Below are 14,860 nucleotides of genomic sequence, written 5' to 3'. Positions count from 1 at the left end.
GAATATATGTATGGATTTCATTAGATATAAGTGTATTATTTAAACGTGTTTTCTGCGTCATGCATCATAGTCTTGGGCGCACATTCTATATATGCCAGACAATAATTTTTTTTTATTTTTTTATACGGATTCAATCTAAAAAAATATCCTAGTGTTTTAATTGGTTATAAAAGAACACGTTTTAATGATTTAGTGATGTATATAAATACTAAACTTTGATTTTTGCTATCAACCATAATTTTAGATTTATATTGACGATTTTTTTGGCAAAAAAATGCACAGTCTGTTCAAGGAGAAAATGATAAAACTATATAACATATATATCGTATGCTTTAAAAAGCTCACTCATATGAATTTACAAAATTATTTTTATAAAACCCTTTTTATGAGATCTTTTAACAATATGAAACAATCTAATAAATAAAAATTTGCTTCAACATATTTTTATTGCAAAAAAAAACGCATGAATCTAAACAAATTTTTAAAACACTTATAAAATTTATTGTATTTTTTTATATCGCATAAAAATAAAATCATATGTTGTAGTACTTTCGTTAACATAAAATCTTTATTTATCCATTTTTTTTTCAGAAGATCATCATTTGTTTAGTTTGTTAATCTTAAAAAAAATAATAAAAACATTTTATAGCTATCTTAATAAAAATCTCATATCGAAAAAAGCTTCAAAAGGCTTTGTTTTGCTTTTTTTTTCGATATATCAAAATTCGATCTTTGCATCTAAACTGTATTATAAAATGATAATATTTACCCATCTTTTGGTAAAAGATTTAATGTATGAAGATTTAATATAAAAAGATGTTAAAATCACATTAATTTTCATTTAATACGTTTAGAACATATGAAAATTTGTTTTATGTAATCAAGTATAGAATTAGTGCTGTATTATTGCAGTGAAATTGTTCTGTCTATTTATTTAATCTTGATTTATGAAAGAGGGGATTATATTAAACAATTTGAAGATGTTTATGAAATAAATCATTTGCTGAAAATTTATTTTTTATATATTGTGTCACATTAAGCATATAAAATTTTATACAAAATACAAGCATCATTACATCTAAATTTTGTATTGACAAAATAAAGTTAGTTTTGTGGGTAATTAGTAGGAAAAAATTATTTCGATTTTTAATTTTTATAAATTCGGTTGAATAATTATATACATGATATTATATGTATTTTGTATGCACGAGTGTGTTTATTCTTGTTTAATAGCATCACTTCAAATTTCTTGCAAATTAAAAGTCATAATAAATGATAAAATATAATTATAGTTTTTGCGAAATCGATTTTCTTATATCGCAGAAATAAATTTAAAACATCGATAAAAATTTTTCAAAAGCTAATTTATATTGATTTTTCTTCGAAAATGATGAAAAAAATATATAGTCTATAGCAATAAAAAATTTATTATACATACTACTTATAGTAATTCGAACAATAATTTTGTACTAAAAATTGTATAAGATCAATATAATATTATTCTTTTTCTCTGTAGCTTTACAAATGTTATGGATATTCTCTATTTATTTTTTATCTTTACTTATGATATTCTATTCAGAAACTTATAATAAGACATAAATACAAAAAAAAAATTTTTGAGCTACAATATTTTTAAAACGTACATTGATAATGAATTTTATTCTTTATTTCACAATTATAAATATTATTTTCAACGCAAAAAAGTGAATACGTCATTTTTAACGTATTTTTTATAATTATATCCTTAATGATGTACTTTAATATATAATTTAGCAACATAAAAAAACAAAATCAATGTTAACTTTGCCAAATAAAAAAAAATTGGATTTCGAACATAACAAATTTATCACGCTAATCATAATCTGAAAGCAAAAAAAAACATTATAATTATATTTAGCATTATGTTGCATGCTTTTTTTTATTATAAATTTTGCTTTTTAACTATACAAAGATTAGAATTTTCGTTAGATTATTATATGTTACCCTTGATATTTATACAAAAAGTTGTTTTAAAGTGAATATATTAAGGATAAGGATCCAATATAATTTGAATATTTAAAAAAATATCTGCGTATATATATCAATGGTAAGGTTTATATTTCATATAAAAGGACATTCATATAAACTTATATAAACAAAATCGAAAAAAGCTTGCGGAAAGCTAAAAAAAAACGTCTTCTGACAAATAATTTTGCAGACTAGAAATAAACAATTTTGTAAAATATGTATACTTAGAAATAGGTATATATTTTCTCACTGAAAAAGCCATATTCAAATATCTGTATACAATATGGATGCAGTTTCTCATCTAATTTTATATTTTAAACATGCAATATTGTATCCTTTAGCTAAATATAGTCAAAAGATGCTTCAACTACTCTTCAAATTGCAATATATACTTACATATTGTGTTTTTATCCATAAAAGTGGAAAAGGTTTTTTAGTGTTTTAAAAAATTAATTTTGCAAAAAAAATGTATACGCATGAATTTCTGTCTTTTAGACCTAAGCTTTGCTTGTTAAGCAATTCTTTTATATAATGTTTTTCAAGTTTTTTCTTTATAAATAATAATAATAAAAAGTATTCATCAATATATCAATGTTTAAACATATCTTTACTAAAATGAGCTTAGTTTAATAGAAATAAATAATAACAACGAAGAAAATCCAATATAAATGGTATGTGATACGATAAAAATGTCGCTTTAAGCTAAGCTGACAGTATTGTATCTTGTAAAAACAATAAAAAAAACGCCTTATAAGAATCTGAAATCTTAACACGCTCTAACCAATAAAACTATATATCTTACATACATCTCTGTGAATACAATAAATGCATGCTTTTATTATTGTAAAAGTAAAGTGTTTTAATTTATGTGTGATTTATAATATAGAAAATCTTTTGTTATGCTGTAATGAAGTTGCAGACATAATTAAAATCGAGTACCTTGTAATACACTGGATTTTATAAATATTCAATTATGTTTTATAACTTAACGTGCTGTAAAGGCTACAAAGAAAAGACCTAAGCTTTTGCAAATAAAATTTAATGATTATGATTATAGTTAATGATAATTTAATGACAGCTAGTAAAGCATCATTTTCTATCGTATGTGGAAAAATCTTTGATTGAATAAAATTAGCTTTTAAATATAATTTTGCATATATAAATGCCTTTCGAATCCAAAAAAATAAATGAAAAATCAACGGGTATTGATACAGTATAAACACAGAGCTATATGCTTCTAATAATTTTTTTCTTTCTGCTTCAAATCAAAATCTTTTCCAATTTATATCTAGCCTTAATCTTTTTAGACGCATATAATGCAGCGATTCTAAAAATGATGCATTTTTTTAGTATTTTTGATTTTAAAATTTTGACTTGCACCTTATATCATATAAATGTAATCTATGTCTCATCAAAGGAGCAATGAGGGTTACGAACTACTAAATTTACACATTTATTAAGTTTTAGTTGCCACTTATGCAATAATTTCTGACATATTTCGGTAGTTTATACAGTGTTTTTAAAACTGTAATTATATATATATTTTAAATGATTTTTTAAAGATTGTAAAAAACGATTACAAGGTTTTGATTAAAATTAAAAATCGTTTGACTAATAATTATGTGTGTATGTACTAAAAAAACACATGCGTCATGAATTCTTATATAACAGATTCAAACATATAATTGTATATCTGGAATCCTTTGATAGAGATAGCAACAAAAAAGAGGGCATGTAAACGTTTTTTTTGAAACTTTAATGCAAAAAATAAAGTATTTAAGCTAAGATCACTAGAAATAAATAGTCTTTTAGCATATATATATTTCTTTTCAGTTATATTTGATAGAATCTATTTTCTTTTTTTAATATTATTTTCGGCACTATTGTTTTAAGGCTTTATTTTTCACCAAGTTTTTTTAATTCAATATTACAAATTTATTTCAAACGGGACCTGCCCCATAAATTACAATATTAACTGCGATTTACGTGCATAAAAAACAATATTGGATATTTTTTGTATTTTCATTTGCATATATTTTTTGCTCTTCTATCTATATACAAAGCTGTAATTCTTATCTTTATGTACAAATCTATCATTTTAAAATATAAAAAATATGATCCAATAAGTTGAAATAATTTACACAGATTCTAATGCTTTTTATTTTATTTTGAACTCGATTGCTTGCAATTAACATATTTCTATGTCTTTAAATTTTGTTGTTGGGTTTATAGGAAAGAATCTTTTCTATATGCAAAAATATTTTAGAAAACGTTTAAAAGATACTTCGTATGAATGATATAAAAACAAACGCCTTTTTAAAGATAATAAAATTAAAATTACAAGATTTATAAAAAGCATTAAGTATTAGAAGTTCATATTTTTCTTGGAAATATTTATTAATAGAACATCCAGTTTATTTTATTTTTTAATGCAAAAATTGCAAAATAAACTGCTTGATTAAGTCTTAAGTTTTAAGATTTATCTCTTTTTTATATCTTTTATAACTCACTTAATAATTATTTCATATTTAGCCATATAAATCTACCAAAAAGTATCTTAAAGGTATCAATAAATTCTAAAATAGACACGTTTGTAAAAGCATCTTAGAATTAGCATATGATACAGTTTAAAATTTGATTTTTATAGAATTCAAAATAATGAATACAAATTATTTTGTCTGTAACAATTTTTAATATATCAAAATGCTTGAATATAATCACTAAGTATATAAATGGATTGTAATATAATAGCGGCAAAATAACTATTATCAACAAATAATTTAACTGACCTAGATAGATTTGTTTGTTTTATAGTCAGATAAACATAATAGTAAAATAAAAAATACAATTCTTACACTGCTTGATATTTATTTATTAAGTTTAACATGTAAATATTGATATATTGGATTTCATAAAAACAAAATGATATATTTTAATTTTCAACTTTGCAATTTTGCTAATTAAAATTTATATTTTTTTGTTTTAACATAAGTTCTCCATAACTATTTGATATAACAAAATCATAGAGTATAATATATATCGTTGCAATATATTTGAAAAAAATATAAAAATAAAATAATTCTAACAAAAAAATTGCACAGGCAATACTGATTTTATGTACTAAAAGCTATATCCAAATCTAGATCAATCAATAAATTTAATTTTTTTAAAGAAGTTTAGTTATAATTATAATACCAAGATGTGAAAATCTTAGTCAAAAATTCGTCGTTGGCACATAAATTGGAGAAAATTATATAAAAGCTTATAAGATACGCTTAAATATTGCAAAGAAAATTTAAATTTATAAACAAGCAATTTGTTCTTAAAAGTATAATTTTTTAAAAAAAGAATCGACAAAGACTTTCAAAAGAACACAATAAAATTTACGTTAAATGCATAAAATATAATTATAAATGCAATATATGCTTGAAGATAAATGAAAAACCAAAACGATTTCTTTATAGTAATGTCATTATTCATTGCATTGTATCTGATAAAATTTCAGAGTTTTATATTATCTAACCATAATATAAGCTAAAATAAAATTGCTTTCATTTAATTATTTTAAGATTCAAGGCGAAACTTATTAAAAATCAAATGAAAACATGAAAAAAAAATTTTTTTATGGAGATCACTTAAAATTTTAGTAAAAAGGTTTGCAAAGCATATAATTATCAATCAAATATTATAAATAAAACATAAGTAAAGTTTCTATATAATCAAAAAATATTAGATCAAATAAATAAACTTGTTCGTATTGACCATCATTGACTGCTTTCTTACGTATAATGTATTTTTAATAGTTTTTAGAATTAGAAAATCAAAAACTAATGAATTATCTGCAATACGCGACATTTTAAGTTATCTGAGCTTGCAATGAAAATTTCTTACGGTAAATAAACCTTGCAAGTGTAATTTATTTTTCATATGCAGTTTCGCATTTACACTCTCCTGAAATTGAGCATTTACCATTAAGAATTTGTTATGTGTTTTATAGACTCAAATCATTATATTTAATAATTATCATATCCCAAATTATATATTTGTAATGCTATTTGGACAGAAAAAACAAAAAAATACATTTTTTATATGATCAATTGCAAAAAAATTCTATTATCGCTTTTTATCTGTTTTAGAATACCATTAAAATATAAAAAATTCGATTCTGCAGCATTTGAATATATTTTGGATTTTTTTATAAATATATGATATCAAACTTTTCTGTATAAACTCTAAATATATGATTCATATATAAACTTAAAATAAAAAAGACATTTTATCATAATCTATAAATGCTTTTTTATTTTTTGGGGGCTTTTGCATATAAAAGCGTTTTTTATTTTTTAAATAATGTACGGGGTATTTTTCCCACATACAGAGTTCAATAGAACATTACAGATTAATAACGGCGTATTTTATCCTTTTAATTTTAATCCATTTCTATTGGTGAAATGTTTATAACGGTTATTCCAATTCTATAGGTTATATTTGAATTTTTTTAAGGTTGATAGTCTAAAAAAACCAAAAAGTTTTTATCCAAAATAAGGCTTAACTTTAGTGTATCATACAATTATATTTTTTCCGCACATATACTATGTGGCGGGAAAAGAATCATTATCTATAGGTGACAAAACATAATAGAATATAAGTATATACTGCAATAATTTCGTTTATTAAATTTAATGCCTTTGAAATAGTATTTTAGGCAATAAAATTTAAATAAACATCTTAAAAACACTAAAATTTGCATAATACAGTTTAAATTAGATATACCATTGTTATGTGAAATGATTAAGCATGACTTCTATTCACATAGAATTCTCTATGAAATAAAGATCATCTAGCAAATATAAAGATACATATTTAATAGATAATCAAGTGCAGTGAATTCATTGTATGTTTGTATTTTATTAAAAAAATTTATACACAAAAGCATTATTTTACAATACAAATGAATTCATGTGATATACGATTAAATCTTAAAACTGTAAAAATATAAAACATTCTTAAAAATTTGCACAATCACTAATGAGAAATTTTTTTGTAGCATTAAAAGTTTAAAAAAATAATTTTAACAACTGTTTGTATGTTTTAGAGCTGATCTATACAATATGTATTTTTTTCATAAAAAAACTAGGTGCTTATTGTTTCAGTTCTATTTTTTATTAACCATTCTAGAATTGTTCGAAGTTTTTTGCATGATTTAAATGTATAGAGTTATTTTTGGGTAATCAAAAAAGCCTTTTGTAAAAATTTAAAATATCAGATTGTTTTATTGATTGCAAATTTGTTATCTATATACAAAAAAAAATAAAAATGCTTTGTAAAAGAATTTTTTTTAGAATTTCTATATGTTATCTAAATTTTAAGCGTTTTATCAAAATGAACTATATATAAAAAGAATTATTATATTTTGAAATTATAAATTACAGTTCGCTGATTTAAATATGTCTGTATTGTATGAAATGTAATTTTTATATTCATATTTCGAATTTTATGGCATAATTCAATTTTTATGATAAAGAATACTAGTTTGATCTAAATTAGGATAATCGATTAATTTTGCTCACATATTTATTATTTCTACAGATTCCTCAAGGATGCTGAAATACTAATAAATGCGATATAACGGTCGAATGTTTCTAAAAAGAGAATAAACAAACCAAAATTAATACTTGAAACAAACTTAAAAAAAAAATATTTTTATACTCTAAGGATAAATTTTACATTTTATAATTCATAAATGAGCAATATAAAAGCTTTGTTCACTGTCCGTCGAATTCTTGAGAAGTAAACCCATAAAGTTATAACATTCATTGAACATATTATATTGCATATTGTGCACCAAAATAACAAAAAATATATGTTATCATATAATTTTATATGTTTAAGGGAAAATAAATATACTATTTGTTATCTAAAGCATAATTTTATCCTAGCAAAAATTTAGGTATTAAGGGCATCTTTTTAGATATCAACACCTGTGTATATGCTATAGATTTTGTTACTTATAATATTAAGAAAATATTTTTCAATAAAATATGAAATAAAATTTGTAATATCCCCGAATATTTTCTTGTACATATATTCTTCGATAATATAATACAAGATTGGAATAATCTAGCCTTACTAAGTAAGGTAATAACAGTATAAGCTTTCTTTTCGCTTGTACTTTTTAATCGATATACTAGAAAATATTATTTATTCTAATTAAGTCGTCGATATCACGTTTGCTTATATTGTGGTTCATTTATGGTGATAGATTGTGCAAGTTAAATTTATGTTTATGAAAAGTATGTAAAACTTTTTTCAATGAGAAAATAACAACAGTAGTTTTAAAAAAGTGAAACATGCTACTTTGATAATCTTGAAATCATAATCAAATTTTTTTAAATAGAGGAATCGACTATATACCATAAAGTTGCTCTTCATAATTTCTATATATTTTATGATCTATGTGCTCCAAAATACACTACTAAATCGTACTGTGGATGTTTGGGAAAGTCTTAATAGAACAAAAACTCAATTGAAATACATATAGAATGAAAATATATTCAATTTGCGCAATAAGAGTATTCAATATATACACACAACATTTTAAAGAAACTATAAAACTTTCTTTTAATTCAAATAATCAAATCTAAAAGTTGCGTGCAAAATATGTATAAGTATATTAAATTACAAGCTTACATGATATTTGCAGTTTCTTTATCTATTTAAGTATAGGTAAAACAATTTCAAATCATTTATATGTTGATATGAAATTGTTTTTTGAAATTACAATTATTTGAGTTACATAGTAAATAATATTTTATAAAACTTTTTCATAATAGATAATAAAAAATATACAAATATATTCGGGCTATACAATAAAATAAAAAATAATAGTCGATATAAGAATGCTAGAAAGTGTGTTTGTAATGTATAATGCATAGATTATGCCATTCTATATGAGTGTCATCGATATCTAAAGATTGTATGTTACAGATAAACAAGTGTATCTATTGTTCATTTTTATCATGCTTATATGTCTTTTATTTCATAATCTTCATATATGATAACATATTGCATGGGAACAAAAATTATGAACCTTAGACATGATCATAATTAGCTAAATAAGAACTTCATAAAATAAATAACTTGCAAAGGATTTTTTATAATATGCTAGCGAATTTTTTCTTTCTGATTGTAAAAATAATATAATAAAAATTACGGAAATACTATATTTTACAGTCCAAAAACCTTATAAAAAAGTTTACAAGTTTCCGACGATTTATATTAGAACATATGTCATATAAAACATTAGGTATTAAAATAAATAGATTGCTTTTCGGATAAATATATTATTTCCTGTGAAAATATTCATTTCTATATAAATTTGTACGTCAATTTTTCTTAGAAAAAAATTATCTCAATTTCATCATTATAAAGTCACTGATATACCGGATATATCTTTATCTTATATCTTCTATGCAGATTAGCAGTATATTCAACTAACCTGTTAACCTACTCTATGAAACAATTGCATATAGGTGGCAGTTATAATATGGTAAGAATGTGATTTTTTTGTCGCTGAAAAACATTCTACAATTCACCTTAAAAATAAATTTGGTTTTTCTACATGTGTATTTATATTTCTAATAAAAGCTATTTTTGACAAAAAAAACAGAAACTTCGTATTGTCTGCATTGGTTGATAAAATAGTATATAGATTATCCTTTTATATTTAAAGGCTGCCACTGTGTGCATGTATATCTCTTTTCTGTACATTAAAATGATGAATGTGCAAGAGTGTAAACCAGAATTACAGATCAAATCCACACTGCCTAAAGACCTTTTATTTATTAAATTGGGATTTTGTACCATAAATATCACTATATATATAAGAACTTATCCATTATGCAACTAATTTATTTTTTTAATATATTTAATCATTGTATATATTTCTATGAACATATGCATAATATCTTGTCTGATATTCATATAGGGTCCTTTTTGCTAAACTTGAAAACATAAAGATTTTTGCATTCTTATTTAGTAAATATACGATTTAATCATCTATTATGAAAATTGTATGCCTTTCTTACAAATTCGGATAATTATAAATTATATTTTTAATATCTATTATGAAAATTGTATGCCTTTCTTACAAATTCGGATAATTATAAATTATATTTTTAATCGGATAATTATGCTTTTTTTTTAGCGATTGTTCATTTGACTAAATTTTATAAGAATATACTTTGCACTTTTTTCTATATATTTACACTAAAATTTATAAGCTATGATTGAAAAAAGCGATTGCAAATTATAATATAAATTTCTTCTTATGTTATTTATTCGTTGTCATATTACACTTGCAATAAACTCAAATCATATGTTTAATCTGTATCTAAACTTTTTAAATCATAATTCGTTCTTTCATTGCGTATTTTTCAAAATTCACAATTTTATTTTTATTTCATGTGGTTAAAAAAAGTACACATAATTTATAAATGAATATAAAATTGCAATATATATTTAAGTTCATTTTACTGTATTTAATATAGTGAAAGTGGGCTTTGATACGATTAGACACGATATGTTTATATTACTCGTTTATTTTTTAACGCGAACTTACTTTTAATATCACATTCACCAAACTAATAAACAAGAAAAAACGAAGGCTTAATAAAATGATTTTGATTTTACTATCTGATTTTCCTACTTTCAAACCATCAATAATGAATAAACAATAATGATTTAAATATTAATGGGTTATCAAATATATATTATATATTATAGGTTTAGATTACCTTTTTGACAACAATCAAGATTTATAATCTAAATAAAATATTAAATATCACGATTATTTTATATAAGGGCATCGTATGACAGATCAAGCAAGAATCTAGATTATATTTAATTTTACTGTGTTATGAACGGGAATATACATATATTATTGATCTAAAGATTTTATAACATTTGTCTTTTTTCTTATATTGTATTATATAGTTCGACGTTTAAATTTTCTGTGGTACTCGGGTTCTAATGTTCTTAATTATTTTAAATACGAAAAAACTTTTAGATTGATGAAGCTTGAAATTTATTTTGTCAATATAATATATAATTATAAGATCCCTCTAGAAAGAAAAGCAATCTAAAAAAAGTAATAACATATACATAAAATAATAAATTTTGGCTTTTGTAAGTTTATTGATGTATATTTTTATAATTATCACCCATGGTTAGGTAACTTTGAGCTTATATTTTTTCGAAAGCAAGTTTACAATCGTATATTACAATTAAAAAAATATTAGGCTTTAGGTTTTTTGATACCAAACAAAAATTATAAATATAGTTCTTTAGGTTTTAGAATTACTGCACATAAATTTCTCTAATATCTAAAAAAAACTATATTTAGAGTAAAAAAATATTTTAACGATTACATCTTAAGAAGTATCACACATGTAATATTATTTTTTTCTATTTTTAGATCAAATAAATGCTTGGTTTAAAAATTTTCCTGTTTGTAGTTCAATGTATAGTAAGTCAAAATAATTGTATTTTTAAAAATTTAATGCCTAAAATGGATGAGGAGTTGTGTCACCCCATTCAAAGATTGCATTTGCAGATGCGTTAAACCTCGTATTACTTTCAGCATTAAAGGTAATTATTTATTACTACATATATTATATTTTATTATCATATTAGTTAAAATTATTTAATTCTTAATTAGGTCACTGGACGCTTAAAACAAAATACATCAACTTCGAACTATTGAACTATATTTTATCATGTAAATTTTATTAGAATTGGAGTAAAATTTATTTAAAAGTGATTTTATAAAATCTTTAATAGCCAAAGTAAGCTTAAATTTAACATAAATGCCGATGATGTACCAGAATGACTTTATACTATTTTCCTTATGAAATTGATACAATTTGAGAAGTTTTTAAAAAAATACTAGCATGTTTTCGAAGTCGTAAACTTACTACTTAAATTTTGATTTATATCGATATTGACATACTTTATCTATTTTGGGATTTATTTTGTTGATTGTTTTGTGATAGGTGAAATATACATTCAAATTCACATATTATGTTCCAAGTACAATATAAACATCATTTATTGTTTCTTAATTATATTATCTGGTTTTGGTGAATCAATTATAATTTTTACCATACACGTTACTAGGAATCTAAAAATTTAAAAAACATGCTTAATACAATATAAAATAATATGAGATTATACTCTAAGGCCAATAAGAATCATTTTTAACCATAAATTTACGAGTGAACATATGATATTTCATGTATGTGGCAATAATGAATGTGTGTGATGGTTATTTTTTATTTTAGATAATAATATACGTGTGATTTTTATTTTGAATAATTTCTATTCGTTCGTTTTCGTATTATTCATAAAAAAGGCAATTTAGAGGATTTTTTTATTGGATTATATAAAGAGGAGTGATAAAAAACAAGCTAAAAATCCGCATAATTTTACAAGTAAAGTTCTTACTGAAATTTTCATAAATTTTATATTAACTAAATTTCTTTATTTTGTCCATAAATTATATTAAACTGGAACAAGTAGGCGGATTTTGTTATTAAATAAATATTTAATCTAGAAACACATAAATAAAACAATCAAAAATTAATCTAAAAAGCTTGTTTGTACAAATTTTAACTTTTTAAGTATTTCTATCTAGACTCGTCTGTTCTCAACTTCGCATATAAATAAATTTTCATAATTTTATTCAAAAAATAAAATAAGCCCACGACATTATATACATTAAGTTCAATAATAGTCGAATATGAGATGAATTTAAAAATGTATTTATAGTCTTTTAGATTCAATAGTACGTTATTTTGCCAAAATGCACTATCTAATCAATAAATTAATGTGTTTTTATTTATTTATATAAAAAAAACTAAACAATCGTGTTATAAAATGATAATCTATGTATTTAGAAATAAAGTGGGCAAAACTTTACTGAATCGCCTTTTTTTTTGTTTTACTCCTTTTGGTTTAGTAAGTTTGCTTTACATTAATAGGAATCACTGCTTAACTGCTGCGTTTCTATGTAGTTTTTTTTCACTTCTTGCCACCCGTAATCAGTGGATTGGGTTCTTTCATATAGACGTCAGTCATTATATGAAGAGAATGTGATTTTGTCAACTGTATACCTCTAAGTTATACAAGCAACAACCACACTCTATGCTTACCTATATTCTTGCTATATGGTGTGTAAAAATTTTCCATATCGGAGGCACAGTTCAACGGCCATCACAGCAATGTCTAGTTTATATGGTTTGTTATTGTTTTATTGTTTATTTTTTATATATCACTGGCTGCCTTTTTGGGTATTCATTTACAAGTAAATATATTTGGAATGTAGTGGGGTTGGTGGAAGTGCAACCCGCGATCTCTCACCGGGATTGACTTGTAAACCATTTAACAATATCACCCTTTCAATCAATTAAAACTAATATTTAATATCTGTTTTGTCTCCACTATTTTATAAAAAGATTTTTTGTGTACCTATATTTAAAATATCTAAATTTATTAATATAGTGACGAGGTTATTCTATTTAACTTTTTTGGCTAAGATTTTAGAAAATTGTCATTTAATGATGGTTTAAACACCCATGTTAAAGTGAAATTAGATGTATTTGTACAAATTTATGTAAAAAATTATTGTATAGATGATGCATTTTTTTATTTTAAAAATCTAGATTTTTGATTTTTGTACTTCTCACGATTGTAAAATACAAAAATATGTTTTGTTATATCCAAATAAAGACCAGAATGAAAAACTAACTTATAAAATTTATAAAAATTTATAACTAAAGTTCTTTTTTTAGCATGTTATACTACTTTTTAAGACATTTTAGTATAGGTATTATAAATTTTTATATAAGTTCGGATATTTAATAATAAATTATTTCGTATTTTTTATATTAATTAGAAACAAATGCTATGAGTTTAAACAAAATATCTGAATCAGATTCTATTACGACGGTTTTTTTCGGAAATCCAACAAAAAATATGATTGTAGGTATTATTATATAAAAGAAATAAACAATTGTTTGTGATTTGCTTGTAATGGCATTAAAATATCTCAAGTGAGCTTATGGATTTTTTTCATAAACTACTAGGATAAAACATTTTATTTATTTTGATAATGATATAAATATGCATTTTTACAGGTTAGTTCATTTGTAGTTAATTTCATGCTTATATAAAATATAAAATACCACAGTAAAGTGCTATTAAAAATGAATAAAAATCTACAAGGAATTTATTATTCCATCTTATTATAACTAACAACACAATATGTGCATGAAATAATTTAGCTTCTTGCAAAATAAAGAAAGATCAAGATGTTCTATTTGTTTACTGACAGTTGAAATCAGCACTTGTTTTGTAAGCTATTTATCTGTATATATAATCATCGATTATAGTATTCATTATATTTTGCAACGTGTTATTATATCTTTTCTTACCAAATTTTTTCAAATATCTTTACAGCCTATCTGCTACATTATACAATATGAAAAATTTTTCTTAATGGTTGTTAATATAGTTTTATTTTTTTTGTATTTGCATGAAAAAAGCTTTAAATATGGGTATTTTGCATACAGAATTGTCCATGGGGCAATATTTGAATGCACTTGATCAGTACTAATACAAATAATATTGGAATATTTGCAAACGCAAGAATTCTAAATAATTTTGAAAGTAAAAATAGTAATTTTTACATATAACAACAGTATAAAACCTATTATCTCATATATATAATAGTAGATCATATATAATGTGCGCGATAAATATATGGTATTTTATAAATAGTTTATCTCTATTATAT

Source organism: Rhyacophila brunnea, unplaced genomic scaffold, assembly GCF_057557595.1.
Source record: "Rhyacophila brunnea isolate RB1 unplaced genomic scaffold, BYU_Rbru_1.0 scaffold_105, whole genome shotgun sequence".
Lineage (NCBI taxonomy): Eukaryota > Metazoa > Arthropoda > Insecta > Trichoptera > Rhyacophilidae > Rhyacophila > Rhyacophila brunnea.
This window is presented reverse-complemented; position numbering follows the sequence as displayed.